Genomic DNA, 22,655 nt, shown 5'->3' with positions numbered 1-22,655 from the left:
ACTACAACAGAGTAGTAGGGGGAGACTTTAATACCCCTCTATCATGAATAGATAGGCCATTCAAACAAAAAATCAATAAAGGAATTCTAGAACTAAATCACACCATAGATCAAAGGGACCTAGCTGATATCTACAGAATATTTCATCCAACCTCTGCACAATATACATTCTTCTCAGCAGCCCATGGAACCTTCTCCAATGTTGATTATATCATAGGGCACAAAGTAAGCCTCAGCAAATATAAGAAAATAGAAATAATCACATGCAGTCTATCTGATCACAATGCATTAAAACTAGAAATCAACAACAAAAACAATAGTAAGAAACATGCAAACAGTGGGAAACTGAACAACACATTGCTCAATTATCAATGGGCCACTGATGAAATAAAAGAGGAAATTTAAAGGTTCCTGGATGTTAATGAAAATGAAAACATGACCTACCAGAACCTATGGGACACAGCAAAGGCAGCCCTAAGAGGAAAGTTTATAGCCATGAGTGCATATATTAAAAGGACAGAAAGTTATCAAATCAATGACCTAATGCTACATCTCAAACGCCTAGCAAAACAAGAACAAGCAAATCCCAAAATGAATAGGAGAGAAATAATAAAAACAAGGACTGAAATCAGTGAAATAGAAACAAACAAAAAAAGCATACAAAGAATCAATGAAACAAAAGTTGGTTCTTTGAAAAAATAAGTAAGATCGGCAGACCCCTGGCAAAACTGACTAATATGAGGAGAGAAAAAACCCACATCAGTAAAATCAGAAAAGCAAAAGAGGAAATAACAACAAACACCACAGAAATCCAGAAAATCATCGAAGAGTCTTTGAGAACCTATATTCTAATAAATTCGAAAATCTTGAAGAAATGGACAGATTTCTGATAACTTATGACCATCCAAAATTGAATCAAGAGGGTATTAATCACCTGAATAGATGTATAACACAAAATGAAATTGAAGCAGTACTAAAGAGTCTCCCAAAAAAGAAAAGTCCAGGACCTGATAGATTCTCTGCTGAATTCTATCAGACCTTTAAAGAAGAACTAATACCAACCCTCCTTAAACTGTTCCATGAAACAGAAAGGGAAGGAACACTGCCTAACTCATTTTATGAACCCAGTATTACACTTATCCCAAAACCAGACAAAGACACATCCAGAAAGGAGAACTATATGCCAATTCTTAATGAACATCAATGCAAAAATCCTCAAAAAAAAATGGCAAACTGAATCCAACAAAATATCAGAAAGATCATTGACCACACCAAGTCAGTTTCATCCCAGAGAGGTTCAACATACACAAATCTATAAATGTAATACAGCACATTGATAGAAGCAAAGACAAAAACCATTTGGTCATCTCAATAGATGAAGAAAAAGTCTTCGACAAGATCCAACAGCACTTCATGATAAAAGCTCTAAGAAAACTAGGAATAGAAAGAATGTACCTCAACATTGTAAAGGCAATATATGACAAACCTACAGCCAACATCATACTTAATGTTGAAAAACTGAAACCATTTCCTCTCAAATCAGGAGCGAGACAAGGGTGCCCTCCTATTCAACATAGTACTGGAGTTCCTAGCCAGAACAACAAGGCAAGAAGAATAAAAGGAATACAAATAGGTAAAGAAACTGTCAAAATATCCCTATTTGCAGATGATATGATCCTATACCTTAAAGACCCAAAAAAACTCTACCCAAAAACTCCTAGACACCATAAACAGTTGCAGCAAGGTGGCAGGATACAAAATCAACTTACAAAAATCATTAACTTTTCTAAACACCAATAATGAACAAACTGAGAAAGAATATATGGAAATAATTCCATTTACAGTAGCCTCAAAGAATCAAATACCTAGGAGTAAATTTAACAAAAGATGTGAATGACCTCTACAAGGAGAACTACAAACCCCTGAAGAAAGAGATCAAGGAAGACTACAGAAGATGGAAAGATCTCCCATGCTCATGGATTGGTGGAATCAACATAGTAAAAATGTCTATACTACCAAAAGCAATCTACATGTTTAATGCAATTCCCATCAAAATCCCAATGACTTTCATCACAGAGATTGAAAAATCTACCCTAAAGTTCATTTGGAAACACAAGAGAGCACAAATAGCCAAGTCAATACTCAGCAAAAAGAGCAATGCTGGAGGTATCAAAATACCTGACTTCAAACTATATTACAAAGCAACAGCAATAAAAATAGCATGGTACTGGCACAAAAACAGACATGAAGATCAGTGGAACAGAATAGAGGACCCGGATATGAATCCACACAGCTATTCCCACTTTATTTTTGACAAAGTCTCCAAAAATATACGATGGAGAAAAAACAGCCTCTTCAACAAATATTTCTGGGAAAAGTGGTTATCTGTCTGCAAAAAACTGAAACTAGATCCGTGTTTATCACCCTATACTAGTATCAACTCAAAATGGATCAAGGACCTTAATATCAGACCCAAAACTCTGAAGTTAGTACAGGAAGAAGCAGAAAGCACTCTGGAAGTAATAGGTATAGGCAAGGACATCCTCAATAGAACCCCTGAAGCTCAGCAACTAAGAGAAAGGATGGACAAATGTGACTAGATGAAATTAAAAAGCTTCTGCACAACAAAAGAAATGGTCTCTAAACTGAAGAGACTACCCACAGAGTGGGAGAAAATTTTTTCCAGCTACATATCAGACAAAGGCCTGATAACCAGAATATACAGGGTACTTAAGAAACTAAACTCCCCCAAAATCAATGAACCAATAAAGAAATGGGCAACTGAACTAAACAGAACTTTCTCAAAAGAAGAAATTCAAATGTCCAAAAAACACATGAAAAAATGCTCACCATCTATAGACATAAAGGAAATGCAAATAACAAATACACTAAGATTCCACCTCACCCCTGTTTGAATAGCCATCATCAAAAACACCACCACCAATAGGTGTTGGTGAGGATGTGGAGAAAAAGGAACCCTTGTACAATGCTGGTGGGAATGCAAGCTAGTGAAACCACTCTGAAAAAAATTTGGAGGCTTCTTAAAAATCTAAACATAGATCTGCCATATGATTCAGTAATCCCAATCCTGGGGCTATTCACAATAGCCAAGTTATGGAAACAGCCAAGATGCCCCACTACTGACAAATAGATTCAGAAAATGTGGTATTTATACACAATGGAATTTTACTCAGCCATGAAGAAGAATGAAATCTTATCATTCACAAGTAAATGGATGGAACTGGAGAACATCATTCTGAGCAAGGTTAGCCAGGCTCACAAGACTAAAAATCATATGTTCTCCCTCATATGAGGACTTTAGATCTAGGGCAAATACAGCAATGTTGTAGGTCTCGGGTCACATGCTAAGGGGAGAGAACATATAAGAGGTATGGGGATAGGGAGAAACCCAAAACATGAAAGTGTTTGATGTCCCCACTGCAGAGGAACTAATACAGAAACCTTAAGTGACAGAGGTCAATATGGAAAGAGGATCAGGAACTAGTGAAAAGGTCAGGTAGAGATGAATCAACTTGGGTTGTAACACATTTGTACATGGAAGCAATGCTAGGAATCTCTCTGTATAGCTATCCTTATCTTAACTAGCAAAAACACTTTTCTTTCTTATTATTGCTTATGTCTTCTCCATCAAAAACAGAGAAGGGCAGAATAGCTTCTGACTAGAAGCTAGAGGGGATGGGGGTGAGTTGGAGGGGGTGTGGGGCAGGGGGAGGAATGGCTCAAATAATGTATGGACATGTGAATTAATGAATAAAAAAATTTTAAAAATAAAATAAAGACAAGACAACCAGTAAAAAGAAAAAATTGAAAGACAGTATGGTAAAGTTGGAGCACAGAGAGTAAAGGATAAAGTGAAAGAGATGAGACTAGAATTTGATTGTTAGGGGTGGTTTGTGAGCATCAGTAGTTTTTATTCAATTTTTGGCAACCGAAAATAAGAACCACTGCATAAAATTCCATTGTGTATAGGTACCACATTTTCTTGATCCATTCATCAGTAGTGGGGACCATGAAGAAGAACGAAATGTTATCATTCGCTAGTAAATGGATGGAATTGGAGAACATCATACTGAGTGAGGTTAGCCTGGCCCGAAAGACCAAAAATCATATGTTCTCCCTCATATGTGGACATTAGATCAGGGCAAACACAACAAGGGGATTGGACTTTGAGCACATGATAAAAGCGAGAGCACACAAGGGAGGGGTGAGGATAGGTAAGACACCTAAAAAATTAGCTAGCATTTGTTGCCCTCAACGCAGAGAAACTAAAGCAGATAACTTAAAAGCAACTGAGGCCAATAGGAAAAGGGGAACAGGAACTAGAGAAAAGGTTAGATCAAAAAGAATTAACCTAGAAGGTAACACCCATGCACAGGAAATCAATGTGAGTCAATGCCCTGTATAGCTATCCTTATCTCAACCAGCAAAAACCCTTGTTCCTTCCTATTATTGCTTATACTCTCTCTACAACAAAATTAGAAATAAGGGCAAAATAGTTTCTGCTGGGCATTGAGAGGGTGGGGGGGAGAGAGGGGACAGAGTGGGGGGTAAGGGGGGGTGGGGGCAGGGGGGAGAAGTGACCCAAGCATTGTATGCACATATGAGTAATAAAAAAATAAAAATTAAAAATAAAATAAAATAAAAAGAACCACTGCATTAGATTTAGATGGTCTTGGAAACCAGAGTAAAGAGGCTGACATTTATTTTAAGATCAAAGGCAGAGGTGGGGGATGCATTTGGGATTAGCCATGACCAAGCTCCTGTGCGAATACACAGAGGAAAGTGCAGATGCAGATGAGGGGTTCATCAATCAAGATTCTCGTAAAGACAGGACTGAGTGTACACCAGGGGGTAGGAATATTGAAGACAATCTTAAAATTCTGCCCAGCAGAGTCCACCATTTGATTTATACACTGCCTACAAGCAAATTCCGCTTACTGTCTTCCAACGTTCCCACAGCTCATGTCATTACAGCACCATCTCAGAGCATGAAATTTCATCATATAAAATCAGTTCCAGGTATAGATAAGGCTCCTAAATGTAATCCAGTAAGTACAAGTCCTGGTGCATAATTTCTCCCTCTCTGTGGAACTTTGAAACTAAGGAGATAGGATAATTACCCCCCAGGGTACCTACCATACAACACTGGGATGGCCACAGAATAATAGCTATATACGTTCTGGTTCAAAAGGAACAGAGAATGCAAAGAAAAAGGGACTAACTGGTCTATGGAAATTCTGAATTTCAGCTGGGCAAATGTCTTTTGAACAGATGTTAAGGCCTGAGAATTCTCTCAGCTCAACCTCTAAGTCATCCTTCCTTTTTCATGAAAGGTAGCACCTGTTTTCAGCTATGCAGTTTTGTCAGGGTGATTCCAACCAGCAGAGTTTCGAATGTCCAACAGCCTCCTTGAATTTCGTACTTCCTTGCCTCAGTTAGTCCAAGACGGCAGTCTTTCTGCTGAAGCAGTTTGTTTGTTTGTTTGTTTGTTTGTTTTGGCAGTACTAGGGTTTGAACTCAGATCCTCAAACTGGCTAGGCAGATGCTCTATCATTTGAGCCATGCCTCCAGCCCTTTTTACTTTGGCTATTTTGGACATAAGTTCTCACTTTTTGCCCAGGCTGGCCTGGATTGCAACCCTACTATTTTCTGTTACCCCAGTCACTGAGATGACAAACACATGCTACCACATCCAGCTTTTTTCTTTTGAGATGGGGTCTTGCAAACCATTTTTCCTGGCCTGGCCTGCAAATAGTATTCTCCCATTCTCAACCTCCTGGGTAGCTTAAGACAATAAGCATGTGCCACTGTACCCGGCTATTGGTCGAATAGGATCTCATGAACTTTTGCCATTGCTGGCCTCGAACCATGATCCCTCTGATCTCAGCCTCCCAAGTAGCTAAGATTACAGATGTGAGCCACTGGCACTTGGCTGAAATAATTTTTTAAAGAACCTGTGGGCTTTTGTGAATTGTATAGGAACTGGCTCTATTAGACAAAAGTCATAATAATAAATTTATTTAATATCATACATTCTTTATCCCTGGCTCCTGCTGGGATGCCTGAGGAAAATGTCCTTGAATCTCCTAGAGACCCTCTGGTTTGATTGAAAGAACCCAAAGTGCACCTTGAATCTCTTGCAAGTGACTGAACACTGGTCTTTATACTGTGAAATGGAATACTCCAATCTTAGTGTAAGCAATGTGCTGAATCTCTGATCGTTTTATCTTTATATTTTAGCAAAATATATGATAGCAAGCTCAGCTTTCTCTCTAAGTATGCTTTTTTGAGAATGAGTCTTTTGATTTTAGTATCTTTGGCCATCTGGAGAAGCTGAGAATTTTCAAACTCATTAGGTTCTGGTTCCTTTTTATTCAGCAGTTCTCCCTTCAGCTTATGTCTCACCTCTCACATCTTACTATAAACAATATGAAGAAACCAAATGGCACCTTCAACACTGCTTGGGAATCTCCTTAGCTATATATCTATGTTCGTTACTTAAAAATTATGCTTTTCACATAATTACAGGAAACAATTTTGTTAAATTTCTGTTATAAGTAGTGTAACAAATTCTGGCCTGAGGCCAAAGATTCTGCAATTCTTACAAACTGCCAGCGATGGCAGTGCTACTGGTTTAAAGACCACACATTAAGTAGCAAGGTTTACAGCACTTTGATTATACTTGACTTTGATTATATCTCTGAATACATGATATTATATTGACTAACATGTATGTCTCCTTTCATAATACTCAATGTATCTCAAAGACAAAGGTTGTTCATTTCATCTTTATTATTTTTCTTCACAGACTCTCCATTTTGTTTCAGGGCACTCATTCCTTCCTCAGATTCCTGAGATTCCAAGGAGAATGGGACTGAGGAAGCTAGATAGTAGGTATGACTCACCATAGCTCTCCTTAAGTACTGTCTCACACAGCACTCAGCTCTTAGATAATGATAACAGCTTTGTTTTACATAAAATGACTGTGTACAGATCCCTTATATAAGCTTATATTGCACATTGGAGAAATTACACATAGGGAATTTTACAATGACCTTAGGAAGACAGGAAGTCAGGGACCAAAGACAGACAGGAAAAGTAGATTAGTTCAATATCTTGGATGAAGGTCTAGGAAAGAGGCAAGATCAAGAAACATCTAAGAGGGCAAACCAGGAAGCAGATGCATGTCCCTAGAGAGGAAATATGAGGGTCCAGAATCCCTAAAGTTACCTCTGGTGCCAGCATGAGAAGTCTCCTTTAAGGGCAATGCTAGCACGTTTGCTACAAGAAAATCCTGAGAGTCACATTAGCTTGAATCTGGGCACAACCATCTTCCCACACTCTCAAAAGACTGGCATAGCTGCTGAGTCACTAACTCAACAAGGCACCAAGAACACAGCCTGCAGCAGGCTCTACCTGTGTCCCTATCCCTTCCTGTATCTATGCTGAGACTATGTTGCTTCTGGGAATAGACCTTAGTCACAGGTGGCTCCATCTTGGTTCAGGGCACCCAGTCTTTGCTCAGATTCCTGAAGTCCCAAGGAGAGTGGGACTGAGGAAGCTGGATAGGTAGGTATGACTAGCCATAGTTCTCCCTAACTATGTTATCTACCTGGTGGCCTTTTTTCTCTATGCTGACCATCCATGGATTCTCAAGTAGACAATGCCACCAGAATATTTAGAAGAATAATATATGGATAAGATGATTGGTCTGGGGTAGGAGTTCAGGATCCAGACTTCTCATTCCTACTCTTCTTTGGCCTCCTGTGTAGCCTTGGCCAGGCCAGTTCCCACCTGGACTCAGCTTTCACAACTATTAAATGGGGAAATTAGTACCTTTCTACCTCATATTCTAAAGGGTTAGTGGCAGATGTGAAGCAAAATTTGAGGTTTCTGGGATCTTTGCCCATCTCCCCTATATTTGGATATATCAGCCACTATTATCATGATTTTCTGACCTATGATCTCCATCATGGGATTTGGGGCATGTCTGGTCATTCACTATTTTTATGCTGATCTCACATCTTGAGCACCCTCTCTATGCAGGTGTGGATGGAAACAATAATAGTGTCCTAATCTTGGAGCTATACAAAAACAGAAGGCACCATCACAAGTCCCCCACAAGACCCACCTAGAGACAGCAGAGCTGATTTCTGAAGCTAGAAACTGAAGTTAGACAAAGAAAAGACAAGCTGCCTAGAGGAACTGAAAAGGTCTTTTCCTTAGAGAATTTTTCAATTCGCTGGGAGCCTCAGTTTGGAAACTTCTGGGTCTCGAGGTATAGCGCTGAAGACCCAGCCCCCAGCATGAATCCCTGACTCACAAGCCTGCCAGGCATCTATGGCACCACAGCGGTAGCTGAAGGAGGCTTCACCCTTACTTAGTATCCTTGGTAGGACCCATAGTTGACCATGGGTAGAGAAATGAAGCTTCTGAAGCCAGAGGAAAGATGATGGTCAAGCTTTTCTAGCCTTAGGCTGCACACTAATGAGTGAATATTGTGCACTGATGTGCATGTATGTCCATATGCATAAATGTGTGCACAGCACAACAAGCAAACACCATAAGATTTGAGCTCTGTTCTAGTTCTTTCTCTGACTCACCACTTGGGGCCTGGTAAGAGAGGGTCTAGGCAAGTAACTTTGCTTCTCCAGCCTATGTCCAAAAACATGAAGAAACTGACTCAGCAGTGGGCTGAGTATCAGTGTGGGCTACAGGGTGATTCAAGGGCTATAAACAAAAGTTGGTATTTATGAATAAACATAAATAAATACATGAAAGGGTAAACCACATTCCTTTCATTATACTCACAAATGAAGCTTTTATTTTCCCTCAGTACTGTGCTTTGTCAGCTGAATTTGCAGAGATGCTGCAGGGATAATAAAAGTCTTCAAACACACAGCCTTTTGAAGCTAATATCAGACTAAAGCTACTTTTACCCCTCCAGAGTCTGTCATTCATAAATTATTTTTAGGAAAGGATAGTCTTGGAGAAGACCTGGATGTGGGCTGTCATACTATTTGGTTATGTGATGTTCTTCCAGAAGCTTCTGGGGATTATCAGATTAGAGAACATTATATTAAGAGTTGTGAGCAGTGGTGTTCTGGCACTGGCTCATACTGGTTTTTGAAGGCTGGGTGTTAAATTTCAGAAATATTGAACCAACTATTAAATACCATTTAATCGTTAACAAAATTAATTTATATAAACTTACAATTTAATTATATTTTAAAAGGCATTAAATACTCAAAACTCATCACTTCCTGTTCATTTTACAACTTATTACTATTAACTGTGCTGTTTAAGTTATTTATATCTATTATATCTGCATGATGGAAATATGATATAATGGTATGTTATTCATATCTCTTCCCAACTTTCATTCATTGGTAGCTTGAACTTGACTGTGGAAGTACTTATACCATAAAAATTAGCAAACTACCAATCAGGACTTGAATTTTTTTTGTTTTCCTTTTTTTTAACAAATTTTTATTAGGATATATTCACAATGTAGGGTTTTTGTTTTCTTGATTGCCTACATTTAAGACTTAAAACAATAAGTCTTGCCTTGACTTTACTATCTCTAGATAGTATGGAGAAAATATTAAAAATAGAAAATAGCCAAGCGCTGGTGGTTTATGCCTGTAATCCTAGCTACATGGGAGGCTAAGATGGGAAAGAAGGCAGTTCGAGGCCAGCCCTGTCAAATAGTTTGAGACATCCCATTTCAAAAATAACCAGAGCAAAATGGACTGGAGATGTGACTCAAACAGTAGAACATCTGCTTTGTGAGTGCCTGCTTACTCACAAAGTGCCAAGCCCTGAGTTCAAACCCCAGTACCACCCAAAAAAAAAAAAAAAGATTAAGCATTTCATGTCTGTAGCTGATTCATTGTAGATAGCATAAAAATTAGGAAATAGCCTTTTAGTATTTTCACACTATTGCCCAATTTGAGAGAGAAGTCACTTGTCACTGATGAGTGAGTGAAATTTAACATGTCTTCATTCTTTCACTTTTGTCTTACTTAAGTAAAAAAAATATATAGACTTGTGTTCATATCAGAAATATACTCTTTCATACAAGCATAGATTGTCTATGGACACAAGATCTGCAAAGATCAATGTAAGTGCTCTGTGAGGATCAATTGGCTATTTTATACTAAATATTACAGTATATTTCATTACTGTTTATAAATTGTCTGCTACACATTTCTTGTATCAGCAAAATTTGTAATAAATTTATAGACATAATTTTTCTTCCAGAGGCCCAGTAGCTGAACATCTTCTAGCATACCACCAGAATGGAGCCGTTGGAGGTCTTGGGAAATTAGAGTTTCATGTAAGGTACATGACTTGTTCAAAATATTCAGAGCCAGATGAAGTATTTTGTTTGTACTCATTAGAAGAGCTACTGCATCTCATTTTAATTATTCATTTGTATATCTCTTTCTAGTTAGATATACAGCAAAGGCTCAAGATATGTTTGTCTTCTTTTCTGACCTAGATCAAAGGAAAATATTAGTCTCAGAACTGAAAGAGGTGCCAGAGGATAGGGAGGCCCTAACTCAGGATTCTCACATGGCCTGGCTTGTGGCTAATTCCTGCCTGTGTTACCATCACAACTAGTGTCAATATCATGGTACATCACCATGAATGTGAGTTGGTAAAATGGAATATCAACATGAAGGCTCCCACTGAGGGACAGTGGAAAGCAAAAGTTTCCACCATAGTGTGTGTACATTTGTGTGTGTGCGTGTGTGTGTGTGTGTGTGTGTATATACACACAAACTAACATAGAGTAAAAACCTTAAGATCAGAGCTCTTGATCTAATTCTCTTACTGACTCACCACTTCGATGATGAAAAGAATTTCTATTCCATCTGGATGGGCACATAGAACACATATGTGCCCATATGAACTGAGTCCATCATTTGCCTGAGTCACTCACTCATCTGAGTCTGACAAGGATTTAAAAGATTGTAATATCTGCCAGGCACCAGTGGCTCATGCCTATAATCTTGGCTACTTGGGAAGCTGAGATCAGGAAGACTGTGGTTCAAGGCCAGCCTGGGCATATTTGTGAGTCTCCATCTCCAATATAACCAGAGCAAAATGGACTGGAGTAGTGCCTTAAGTGGTAGAGCACCTGCTTTGAAAGCCCAAAGCCTCGAGTTCCAACTCCAGTCCTATCCCCCAACCCAAAAAAGGTTGATAATATCTTATGATTTTTTCAATGAAAACTTAGTAATATCTGCCACAATTTAAAATGTACATATGTACCTGTTGACCTAAAATACACTTCCAGGATGGTATCTCATCACTATGTACAGGCATACAGGATCATTTCAATATTGTCAGTAATAATGAAAACATAGGAAAGAAACCCAAAGCATCCATTGGTAAGAACTGGCTAAGAAAATTATAGTATACAAATATAACTGAATGTGGTAGTAAAAAGTTGAAAGATTTATACAGAAGATGAGATAGGGGAGCAATCCAAGATGGTGACTAGGGTATGGAAGCAGAAAGCCTAATCTCTGTGACTCCAAAACCTCCCTGAGAAGTTGGAGCCACACCTGGGCAACTCTGACTGCCTCAAGACAAAATAATAACCACCATCACACTAGGTGCAGGAAAAAATTCAAAGACTGACCCCAAATCAGCCTTTAGTTGTACCTAACAGCTGTGACCCAATGCACAGCTGCCACAACTGCTACCACCAACTCTAAACCTGCCTATGAGACATTAGACAGAACAAACAGGTGAGAAACACACATCATGCAGAATTCCCCCAGTCACCCCTGAGGTAAACCAGCACAGCACCTAGACAGATTGACCACCCCCCCCCAAAAAAAAAAAACCTGAATAGTAACCAGTGAACTGTAATCTAGCACAACAGCAGAGGGGGCAGGAACACTGAAAGTGCAATGGAGCTAATTTCGACCCAACTATCAGTAAACAAACACTGGAAAGACAGGAAGGCAGAGAGTGGATGGGCAATAAGCCACTCCCTGAAGCAGGGCAGGTAGCAGATCACAGAGCTCGTCTCCTGAGCCAGTGAGCAACACCCAAAGCAAAACTACTCTGCAAAACTGAAAAACAAACAGCAAACTATCATAACACACTGACAGCAGTGGGGGCTGATGGAACACTGAACCTACCAAAGAGAAGAGGGCAGGGCAAATAAATAAACCCCCAGTGCAGAAACCCCAGTAAACAAGCACAGCAAAAAGCCACCTCCAAAGCAGGGCAACTAGTGGACTACAGAGATGATCTCTTGAACCTGAGGGCAACATTCAAACCTGAACTGTCCCCACCTCTCTGAGGGAGGAGCTGACTGAGTTGCTGAAACTGAGGGTAACACAACTATCAGCTGAGGAAATCAATAGCTCTGACCACCCTGCATGATCTGACAAAGCTACCTCACCTCACAATTTCAATTTAACTTGTACACAGAAGAAAAAAACACTACTCACAAGCCAATCACCTGGTGAGACAACTTCAGAGCTTCTGCTTATATGCCAACACCAGGACTGGATGCTGGAGGAGTAATTCCAGAACTTAAACTAAGACTGAAATTCTATTGTTCCTGAACCTGGTATTTTTCTTTTTTTCTTTTCTTTAATTTTTTTTGTTTGTTCATTTTTTTCCCATTGATTTTTTTTGTTTTTTGTTTGTTTGTTTTATTATTGTGGGTTTTCTATTTTTATTTCTATTACTATTATTATTTTTTCTTTCTATACTATGAATTTTACCATCATCATCTTCTCATCTCTACTCTCACCCTCTTCACTCTCTCTCCTTCTCCTGTGATAAAAGCCATTGCTCTCCTCCCCAAGAACTCATTATGCCCCTTCTCACCCAATCTCTTCCCTTCCCTCACTTTCCCCTCCCACTCTCCCCAAACCTGTCACCAGAATACCCCTCCCTCCTACACACTCAACACCTGCTGACCAACCTAGTATACCAACTTTACACAACCCCAACTCCCTGCAATCCCTGACAAAAGCACCCCCCACTACAAAACAGAAATCACCCAAACACGCACAAGGACCACAAAAACCAGCTGCCCCAGCACTGCTTCCCCCACTCACTCACCCCACTTCCCACCTCCCCCTTTAGTGCCACCCTATCCAACTCTATAAATTTCTATAGCTAGCCTTACAAATGTTAACTGCCCCCAACTCTCACTGTTTATCAATATTACCACCAAGGGGTCTTCTATATAACATATAAACTACTGGTCAGGTATTAAACTTGTGAATTAGGTATTACTAAATTATACCCAGACCAGTGACAAAAATAGCATACCAACCTAGCTAAAAACCCAAGACAACCACAAGACAAAAATTAAATCAAGGGAAAGAAAACAGGTGACTAAAACCACCAACTAGGCTATCAAGAATATAGTTGCACAGTACCAAGTGGAGCGATGGGAAGAAGAAAAATGGATGGAAACCTCTCTCCTCAAAAAAAATAATTTAATACAGGATATAGAGGGAAATGAAGAAAACAGAAACTCATTTCCAGACTCCAACAAAACAAAGATAAATGATGCCAAGGAACACAACAATGCCCAAAAGAACAACCCCAAAGAAGAAATCCTGCAAGTAATCACTGAGAATTTCCTGGAGATGTTGCTAGACATGGTTAACGAAAACATACAAGATGCACTCAAGAAATTTCAAGACACCAAAAATAAAGAATATGAGGACACATAAACAAATAAATGAACTCATAGGAGCCTTAAATAAACACCAAAGTGAAACAGAGTACACTGTTATAAATAGAGAGATAAATGAATTAATGATGAAAATAGAAAATATTAAAGAGGAAGTGACTCATGATATAGAAATCCTCAGAAAAAAAATAAAACAGAAACACAAAACATAGCAGAAGGCCACTCCAGCAGACTAGAACAAGTAGAAGACAGAATCTCAGAACTTGAAGATAAAATAGAAATTAAAGGAAAAACTGAAGAACTGTTAGTCAAACAACTCAAGACCTGTGAAAGGAAATAGAAGAACTCACTGACTCCATCAAAAAACCAAACCTGAGAATCATGGGTATTGAAGGAAAAAAGGTCCAAGCAAAAGGGATTCATAATATATTCAATAAGATAATAACAGAAAATTTCCTAAATCTTGTGAAAGCTATGCCCATTCAGGTACAGGAAGCCTCCAGGACACCAACAGACTTGACCAAAATAGAACTGCCCCGTGACACATTATCAGTAAAACAACAAGCACAGAGAATAGAGAAAGAACATTGAAGGCTGTAAGACAGAAAAAATAAATAACATATAAATGTAAACCCATCAAAATCACAGCAGATTTCTTAACAGAAATCTTGAAAGTAAGAAGGGCATGGAGTAAGGTATTCCAAGCACTGAATGAAAATAACTTCAACCCTAGGATTCTCTACCCAGCAAAACTATTATTCAAAATAGATGGAGAAATAAAAATCTTCCATGATAAGCAGAAACTAAAACAATATAGGACCACCAAGTCACCACTACAAAACAAAAGATTCTCTAAGGAATTCTGCACACAGAAAATGAAAGCAAACAAAACCATGAGAGGAGGGGCAGTATCAAACCACAGGAGAAGAAAAGACAAAGAATCAGAGAGTAACAATGATTCAGCTGCATACAATCAAACCCTTAAAAAACAAAAATAGGTAAATGGCAGGAATCACCACATACCTATCAATATTAACACTGAATGTAACAGACTCAACTCCCCCATCAAAAGATACCATTTGGCAGACTGGATTAAAAAGGAAGACCCAACAATATGCTGCCTACAGACCCATCCCATTGACAGAAACAAACTCTGGCTTAGGGTGAAAGGCTGGAAGAAGATTTACCAAGCCAATGGCCCCTGAAAACAGGCAGGAGTAGCAATACTTACCTCAGACAAAGTAGACTTCAAACCTACATTGATCAAATGAGATAAAGAAGGACACTTCATACTAATAAAAGTTGAAATACACCAAAAGGAAATAACAATTATCAACCTATACGCACCGAATCTCAATTCATCTAACATACTTTAAAGGACTTAAAAGCCCATAAAGACCCCAATAGAGTGGTAGTGGGAGACTTTAATACCCCCCATCACCAATAGATAGGTCATCCAAACAAAAAATCAATAAAGAAATTCTAGAACTAAATCAAACCATAGATCAAATGGACCTAGCTGATGTCTACAGAATATTTCATCCAACATCTACACAATATACATTCTTCTCAGCAGCCCATGGAACTTTCTCAAAAATTGATCATATCTTAGGGCACAAAGCAAGCCTCAGCAAATATAAGAAAATAGAAATAATCCTCTGTATTTTATCTGATCACAATGAATTAAAATAAGAACTCAACAACAGAAAATATGCAAACAATTGGAACATTGCTCAATGATCAGTGGGTCGTTGATGAAATAAAAGAAGAAATTAAAAGGTTCCTGGCAGTTAATGAAAATGAAAACACAACCTGCCAGAACCTGTGGGACACAGCAAAGGCAGTCCTAAGAGGAAAGTTTATAGCCATGAGTGCATATATTAAAAGGAAACAAAGATATCAAATTGATGAACTAATGCTACATCTCAAGCCCCTAGAAAAACAAGAACAAGCAAAATTCAAAACAAGCAGGAGAGAAATAATAAAAATAAGGGCTGAAATTAATGAAATAGAGACCAAAAAACCATACAAAGAATCAATGAAACAAAAAGCTGGTTCTTTGAAACAATAAACAAGATTGACAGATCCCTGGCAAATCTGACAAAATGAGGAAGGAAAAAAACCCAAATCATTTAAAATCAGAAACTGAAAAGGGGAGATAACAACAAACACACAGAAATTCAGGGAACCACCAGAGACTACTTTGAGAAACTATATTCCAATAAATTTGAAACTCTTGAAAAATAGACAAATTGCTGGATAATTATGACCATCCAAAACTGAATCAAATGGATATTAACCACCTAAATAGATCTATAACATAAAATGAAATTGAAGCAGAAATAGTCTCCCAAAAAAAGAAAAGTCTAAGACCTGATGGATTCTCTGCAGAAGCCTATCAGACATTAAAGAAGAATTAATATCAACTCTTGTTAAACTTTTCCATGAACAAGAAAGGGAAAGAATACTACCTAACTATTTCTGTAAAACCAGTATTACACTCATCCCAAAACCAGGGACAAAGACACAGCCAAAAAGGGGAACTATATGCCAATCTCCTTAATGAACATCAAGGCCAAAATCCTCAATAAAATAATAGCAAACTGAATCCAACAAAATATCAGAAAGATCATTCACCATGACCAAGTTGGCTTCATCCCAGGGATGCAGGAGTGGTTCAACATATGCAAATGTATAAATGTAATACAGCACATAAATAGAAGCAAAGACAAAAACCACTTGATCATTTCAATAGATGCAGAAAAAGCTTTTGACAAGACCCACCACCACTTCATGATAAAAGCTCTAAGAAAACTAGGAATATAAGGAAAGTACCTCAACATTGTAAAGGTTACATATGACAAACCTACAGCCAACATCATACTTAACAGGGAAAAACTGAAAGTATTTCCCCTAAAATCAGGATGAGACAAGGGTGCCCACTATCCCCACTCCTATTCAACATAGTACTGGAGTTCCTAACCAGAGCAATAAGGCAAGAAGAAGAAATAAAAGGAATACAAATAAGTAAAGAATCTGTCAAAATATCCCTACTTGCAGATGACATGATCCTATACCTTAAAGACTCAAAAAACTCTCCTAGATACCATAATCAGCTTCAGCAATGTAGTAGGATACAAAATCAACTTACAAAAATCATTAGCTTTTCTATACACCAATAACAAACAACCTGAGAAAGAATATGTGAAAACAATTCCATTTACAATAGCCTCAGAAAAAATCAAGTACCTAGGAGTAAACTTAGCAAATGATGTGAATGACCTCTACAAGAAGAACCTCAAACCTCTGAAGAAAGAGACTGAGAAAGACTACAGAAGGTGGAGAGATCTCCCATGCTCATGGATTGGTAGAATCAACATAGTAAAAATGGCTACACTACCAAAAGCAATCTATAGGTTCAACACAATTCCCATCAAAATTCCAATAACATTCATCACAGAGATTGAAAAAATCTACTCTAAAGTTCATTTGGAAACACAAGAGACTGGGAATAGACAAGGCAATACTCAGCAAAAAGAGCAATGCTGGAGGTATCAAAATACCTGACTTCAAACTATATTACAAAGCAATAGCAATAAAAACAGCATGGTACTGGCACAAAAACAGATATGAAGACCGGTGGAACAGAATAGAGGACCCTGATATGAATCCACACAGCTATGCCCACCTTATTTTTGACAAAGGTGCCAAAAGCATACCATGGAAAATAGTCTCTTCAACAAAGGTTGCTGGGAAAAGTGGTTATCTGCCTGCAGAAAACTGAAACTTGATCCATGTCTATTACCCTATACTAGTATCAACTCAAAATGGATCAAGGACCTTAACATCAGACCCAAAAATCTGAATTTAGTGCAGAAAAGAGCAAGGAATACTCTGGAAGCAATATGGATAGGCAAGGACTTCCTCAATAGAACTCCAGCAGCCCAGCAACTAAGAAAAAGGACGCACAAATGAAACTATATGAAATTTAAAAGCTTCTGCATGACAAAAGAAGTGGTCTCTAAACTGAAGAGACCACCCACAGAGTGGGAGAAAATATTTGCTGGCTATACATCAGACAAAGGACTGATAACCAGCATATACAGGGAGCTCAAAAAACTAAACTCTCTCAAAATCAATGAACCAATAAAGAAATAGGCAACTGAACTAAACAGAACTTTTTCAAAGGAAGAAATCCAAATGGCCAAAAAACACATGAAAAAAGGCTCACCATCCCTGGCCTAAAAGAAATGCAAATCAAAACCACACTAAGATTCCACCTCACTCCTGTTCGAATAGCTATCATCAAAAACACCACCAACAACAAATGTTGGTGAGGATGTGGGGAAAAAGAAAACCTCATACACTGCTGCTGGGAATGGAAACTAGTACAATCACTTTGGAAAACAATATGGAGGCTTCTTAAACTAAACATAGACCTGCCATATGATCCAGCAATTCCACTCCTGGGGATATACCCAAAGGAATACGACACAGGTTACTCCAAAGGCACCTGCACACCCATATTTATTGCAGCACTATTCACAATAGCCAAGTTATGGAAACAACCAAGATGTCCCATTACTGACGAGTAGATTAAGCAAATGTGGTATTTATATACAATGGAATTTTACTCAGCCATGAAGAAGAAAGAAATCTTATCATTCCCAAGTAAATGGATGTTACTGGAGAACATCATCTTAAGTGAAGTTTGCCAGGCTCAGAAGGCCAAAAATCGTATGTTCTCCCTGATATGTGGACTTTAGACCTAAAACAAATGCAGTAATATTATAGGACATGAATCCCATGCTAAGGGTAGAACACATACAGGAGGAATAGGGAAAGGTAGGAAACCCAAAACTTGAAAGTGTTTGATGTGTCCACTGTAGAGGAGTTAAAATGGAAACCTTAAAGCAACAGAGGTCAATATGGGAAGCTGATTGGGAAGTAGTGAAGAGGTCTGGTAGAGATGAATCAACTCCGGTTGTAATACACATGTGCATGGAAGCAAAGCTATGAATCTCTCTGTATAGCTATCCTTATCTCAAATTAGCAAAAACATTATGTCTTTCTTATTATTGCTTATGTCTTCTTTTCAACAAAATTGGAGAAGAGGGCAGAAGAGGTTCTGCCTGGAAGTCAGGGAGGTGGGGGAGAGAAGGAAGGGGTGAGGAGGCAGGCAGGCGGGGAGAGATGGCCCAAACAATGTATGCACATATGAGTAAATGAATAAATAAACCAAAAAAAAGATGACATGGTAAATAAGCCAGAAGAAGGGAGAGAAAGGAATTTATAATGATAAAAAGAGGATTAGGTAGTAGCTTAGTAATTGAGCACTTCCTAGCATACACAAGGCCCTAGGTTTGAGCCCCAGCTCTACAAAACAAAACAAGAAGCAACCATCACCACCACCACACAACCCAAATGTAAAAGAAGCCTGTGGCTCAATAGATTTTAGAATATTCTTTATGGAAGATCTATTTACAATAAACTCAGTTTCCTTTTAAAAACATATTTTTATCTTGCCTTCTTTTTCTGAACACCCCTCACCCCACCACACACACACACACACACACACACACACATAGTGGTCTGATGGCAATTTACTTTCCTTGAACACTTGGAAGATTCTATTCTACCATCTTCCAACTTTTGCTTCCAACTTGTTGCTTTTGACAAGTCTGTTCCCAATTTATTTGCAGGTAATCTGTCTTGTCTTTCTGGTTGATTTTAAGGTCTTTCCTTTGTCATTGATTGTCCACAATTTCACATACTTGTGTTTAGGTGTAAACTTCTTTTTGTTAACTTTTTTGGGAGATTTGTAAGGCATCTTGAATTTAAAGAGTCATGAAATTTCATTCAATCTAGAAAATTCACATCCGTTACCTTTCCTTTCCTCCATTCTTTTTATTCTCTCCTGAACTATTTGACATGAGACTTCACTTTGTCTACCACACTTCTGAACATTTATATATTTTCTTTTTTGTTGTTATTGCACTATTGAATCTAGAAAATTTCTTTAAATGTGTCCACCAGGTCACCAATCCTCTCTTCAGCTTTAATCTACTTATTGATTTAAATTTTTAATTATTTGGGGATTTGGGGGTTTGCCTCCAGAAATTTTATTTGGTTTATTTTTAAATTAACCTGATAATTTTATACTCTTTATTATTGGTTATATTAGTTCTATGGACTAAATTTCTATGTCCCCCTTCCCAAATTCATGTGTTAATACTCTTAATTCCATATGTGGTTATATTTGGAGTAGGACTTGTGAAAAGATGATAAAGATTAAATGAAGTCAAAAGGGTGGGGCTCCAGGGGCTCCAGTTCAACAGTGGGAATACTCTTCTATAAGAAGACAAAAACACCTGAGAGCTCTCTCTTTCTCTCTTTATCTCTCTCTCTCTCTCTCTCTGTATGTGTGTGGTGTGTGTGTGTATACACACAAGTGCACACGCCCCATGTAAGGACACAGCAAGAAGGCAGCTATCTGCAAGGCAGGAAGAAAACCCTCACTAGACACTAAATCAGCTGACACCTGGATCTTGGACTAACTGACCTTCAAAACTCCAATTTCCATTGCTGGGCTGGAGGAGTGGCTCAAGTGGTAGAGTGTCTGCTTAGCAAGCACACAACCCTGAGTTCAAACCCCAGTACATCAAAAGAAAAAAATTGCCCTTGTTTAAGCCACTAAGTCTATATTGTTACAGCAGCCTGAAGTGACTAATACAACCTATAACATATTTTTTTATTTAAAATTATTAGGCAAATTTATCTTGAAGTCAGTAATTCCTGTAACTGCATTCTATGTGGGTCTGATTCTTGAGTTTCTTATTTTGGGTGATATTTATGATAACTTCTTCCATGTGTTATATTGTGATTTTTATTTTTTTTTATTTTTTTTTCATTTTATTTTATTATTCATATGTGCATACAAGGCTTGGTTCATTTCTCCCCCCTGCCCCCACCCCCTCCCTTACCACCCACTCCGCCCCCTCCCTCTCCCCCCCCTCAATACCCAGCAGAAACTATTTTGCCCTTATTTCTAATTTTGTTGTAGAGAGAGTATAAGCAATAATAGGAAGGAACAAGGGGTTTTGCTGGTTGAGATAAGGATAGCTATACAGGGCATTGACTCACATTGATTTCCTATGCATGGGTGTTACCTTCTAGGTTAATTCTTTTTGATCTAACCTTTTCTCTAGTACCTGTTCCCCTTTTCCTATTGGCCTCAGTTGCTTTAAGGTATCTGCTTTAGTTTCTCTGCGTTAAGGGCAACAAATGCTAGCTAGTTTTTTAGGTGTCTTACCTATCCTCATCCCTCCCTTGTGTGCTCTCGCTTTTATCATGTGCTCATAGTCCAATCCCCTTGTTGTGTTTGCCCTTGATCTAATGTCCACATATGAGGGAGAACATACGATTTTTGGTCTTTTGGGCCAGGCTAACCTCACTCAGAATGATGTTCTCCAATTCCATCCATTTACCAGCGAATGATATCATTTCGTTCTTCTTCATGGCTGCATAAAATTCCATTGTGTATAGATACCACATTTTCTTAATCCATTCATCAGTGCTGGGGCATCTTGGCTGTTTCCATAACTTGGCTATTGTGAATAGTGCCGCAATAAACATGGATGTGCAGGTGCCTCTGGAGTAACAGTCTTTGGGGTATATCCCCAAGAGTGGTATTGCTGGATCAAATGGTAGATCGATGTCCAGCTTTTTAAGTAGCCTCCAAATTTTTTTCCAGAGTGGTTGTACTAGTCTACATTCCCACCAACAGTGTAAGAGGGTTCCTTTTTCCCCGCATCCTTGCCAACACCTGTTGTTGGTGGTGTTGCGGATGATGGCTATTCTAACAGGGGTGAGGTGGAATCTTAGTGTGGTTTTAATTTGCATTTCCTTTATTGCTAGAGATGGTGAGCATTTTTTCATGTGTTTTTTGGCCATTTGAATTTCTTCTTTTGAGAAAGTTCTGTTTAGTTCACTTGCCCATTTCTTTATTGGTTCATTAGTTTTGGGAGAATTTAGTTTTTTAAGTTCCCTGTATATTCTGGTTATCAGTCCTTTGTCTGATGTATAGTTGGCAAATATTTTCTCCCACTCTGTGGGTGTTCTCTTCAATTTAGAGACCATTTCTTTTGATGAACAGAAGCTTTTTAGTTTTATGAGGTCCCATTTATCTATGCTATCTCTTAGTTGCTGTGCTGCTGGGGTTTCATTGAGAAAGTTCTTACCTATACCTACTAACTCCAGAGTATTTCCTACTCTTTCTTGTATCAACTTAAGAGTTTGGGGTCTGATATTAAGATCCTTGATCCATTTTGAGTTAATCTTGGTATAGGGTGATATACATGGATCTAGTTTCAGTTTTTTGCAGACTGCTAACCAGTTTTCCCAGCAGTTTTTGTTGAAGAGGCTGCTATTTCTCCATCATATATTTTTAGCTCCTTTGTCAAAGATAAGTTGCTTGTAGTTGTGTGGCTTCATATCTGGATCCTCTATTCTGTTCCACTGTTCATGTTTGTTTTTGTGCCAGTACCATGCTGTTTTTATTGTTATGGCTTTGTAATATAGTTTGAAGTCAGGTATTGTGATACCTCCAGCATTGTTCTTTTGACTGAGTATTGCCTTGGCTATTCGTGGCCTCCTGTGTTTCCATATAAATTTAACAGTAGATTTTTCCATCTCTTTAATGAATGTCATTGGAATTTTGATGGGAATTGCATTAAACATGTAGATTACTTTTGGGAGTATTGACATTTTTACTATGTTGATTCTACCAATCCATGAGCATAGGAGATCTCTCTCTTCACTTTCTATAGTCTTCCTCAATCTCTTTCTTCAGAAGTGTTTAGTTTTCCTTGTAGAGGTCTTTCACATCTTTTGTTAGGTTTACACCTAGGTATTTGATTTTGTTTGAGGCTATTGTAAATGGAATTGTTTTCATA

This window comes from Castor canadensis, chromosome 1, assembly GCF_047511655.1.
Source record: "Castor canadensis chromosome 1, mCasCan1.hap1v2, whole genome shotgun sequence".
NCBI lineage: Eukaryota > Metazoa > Chordata > Mammalia > Rodentia > Castoridae > Castor > Castor canadensis.
The sequence above is the reverse complement of the archived record's forward strand: the minus strand, read 5'-3'. Positions refer to the sequence as shown.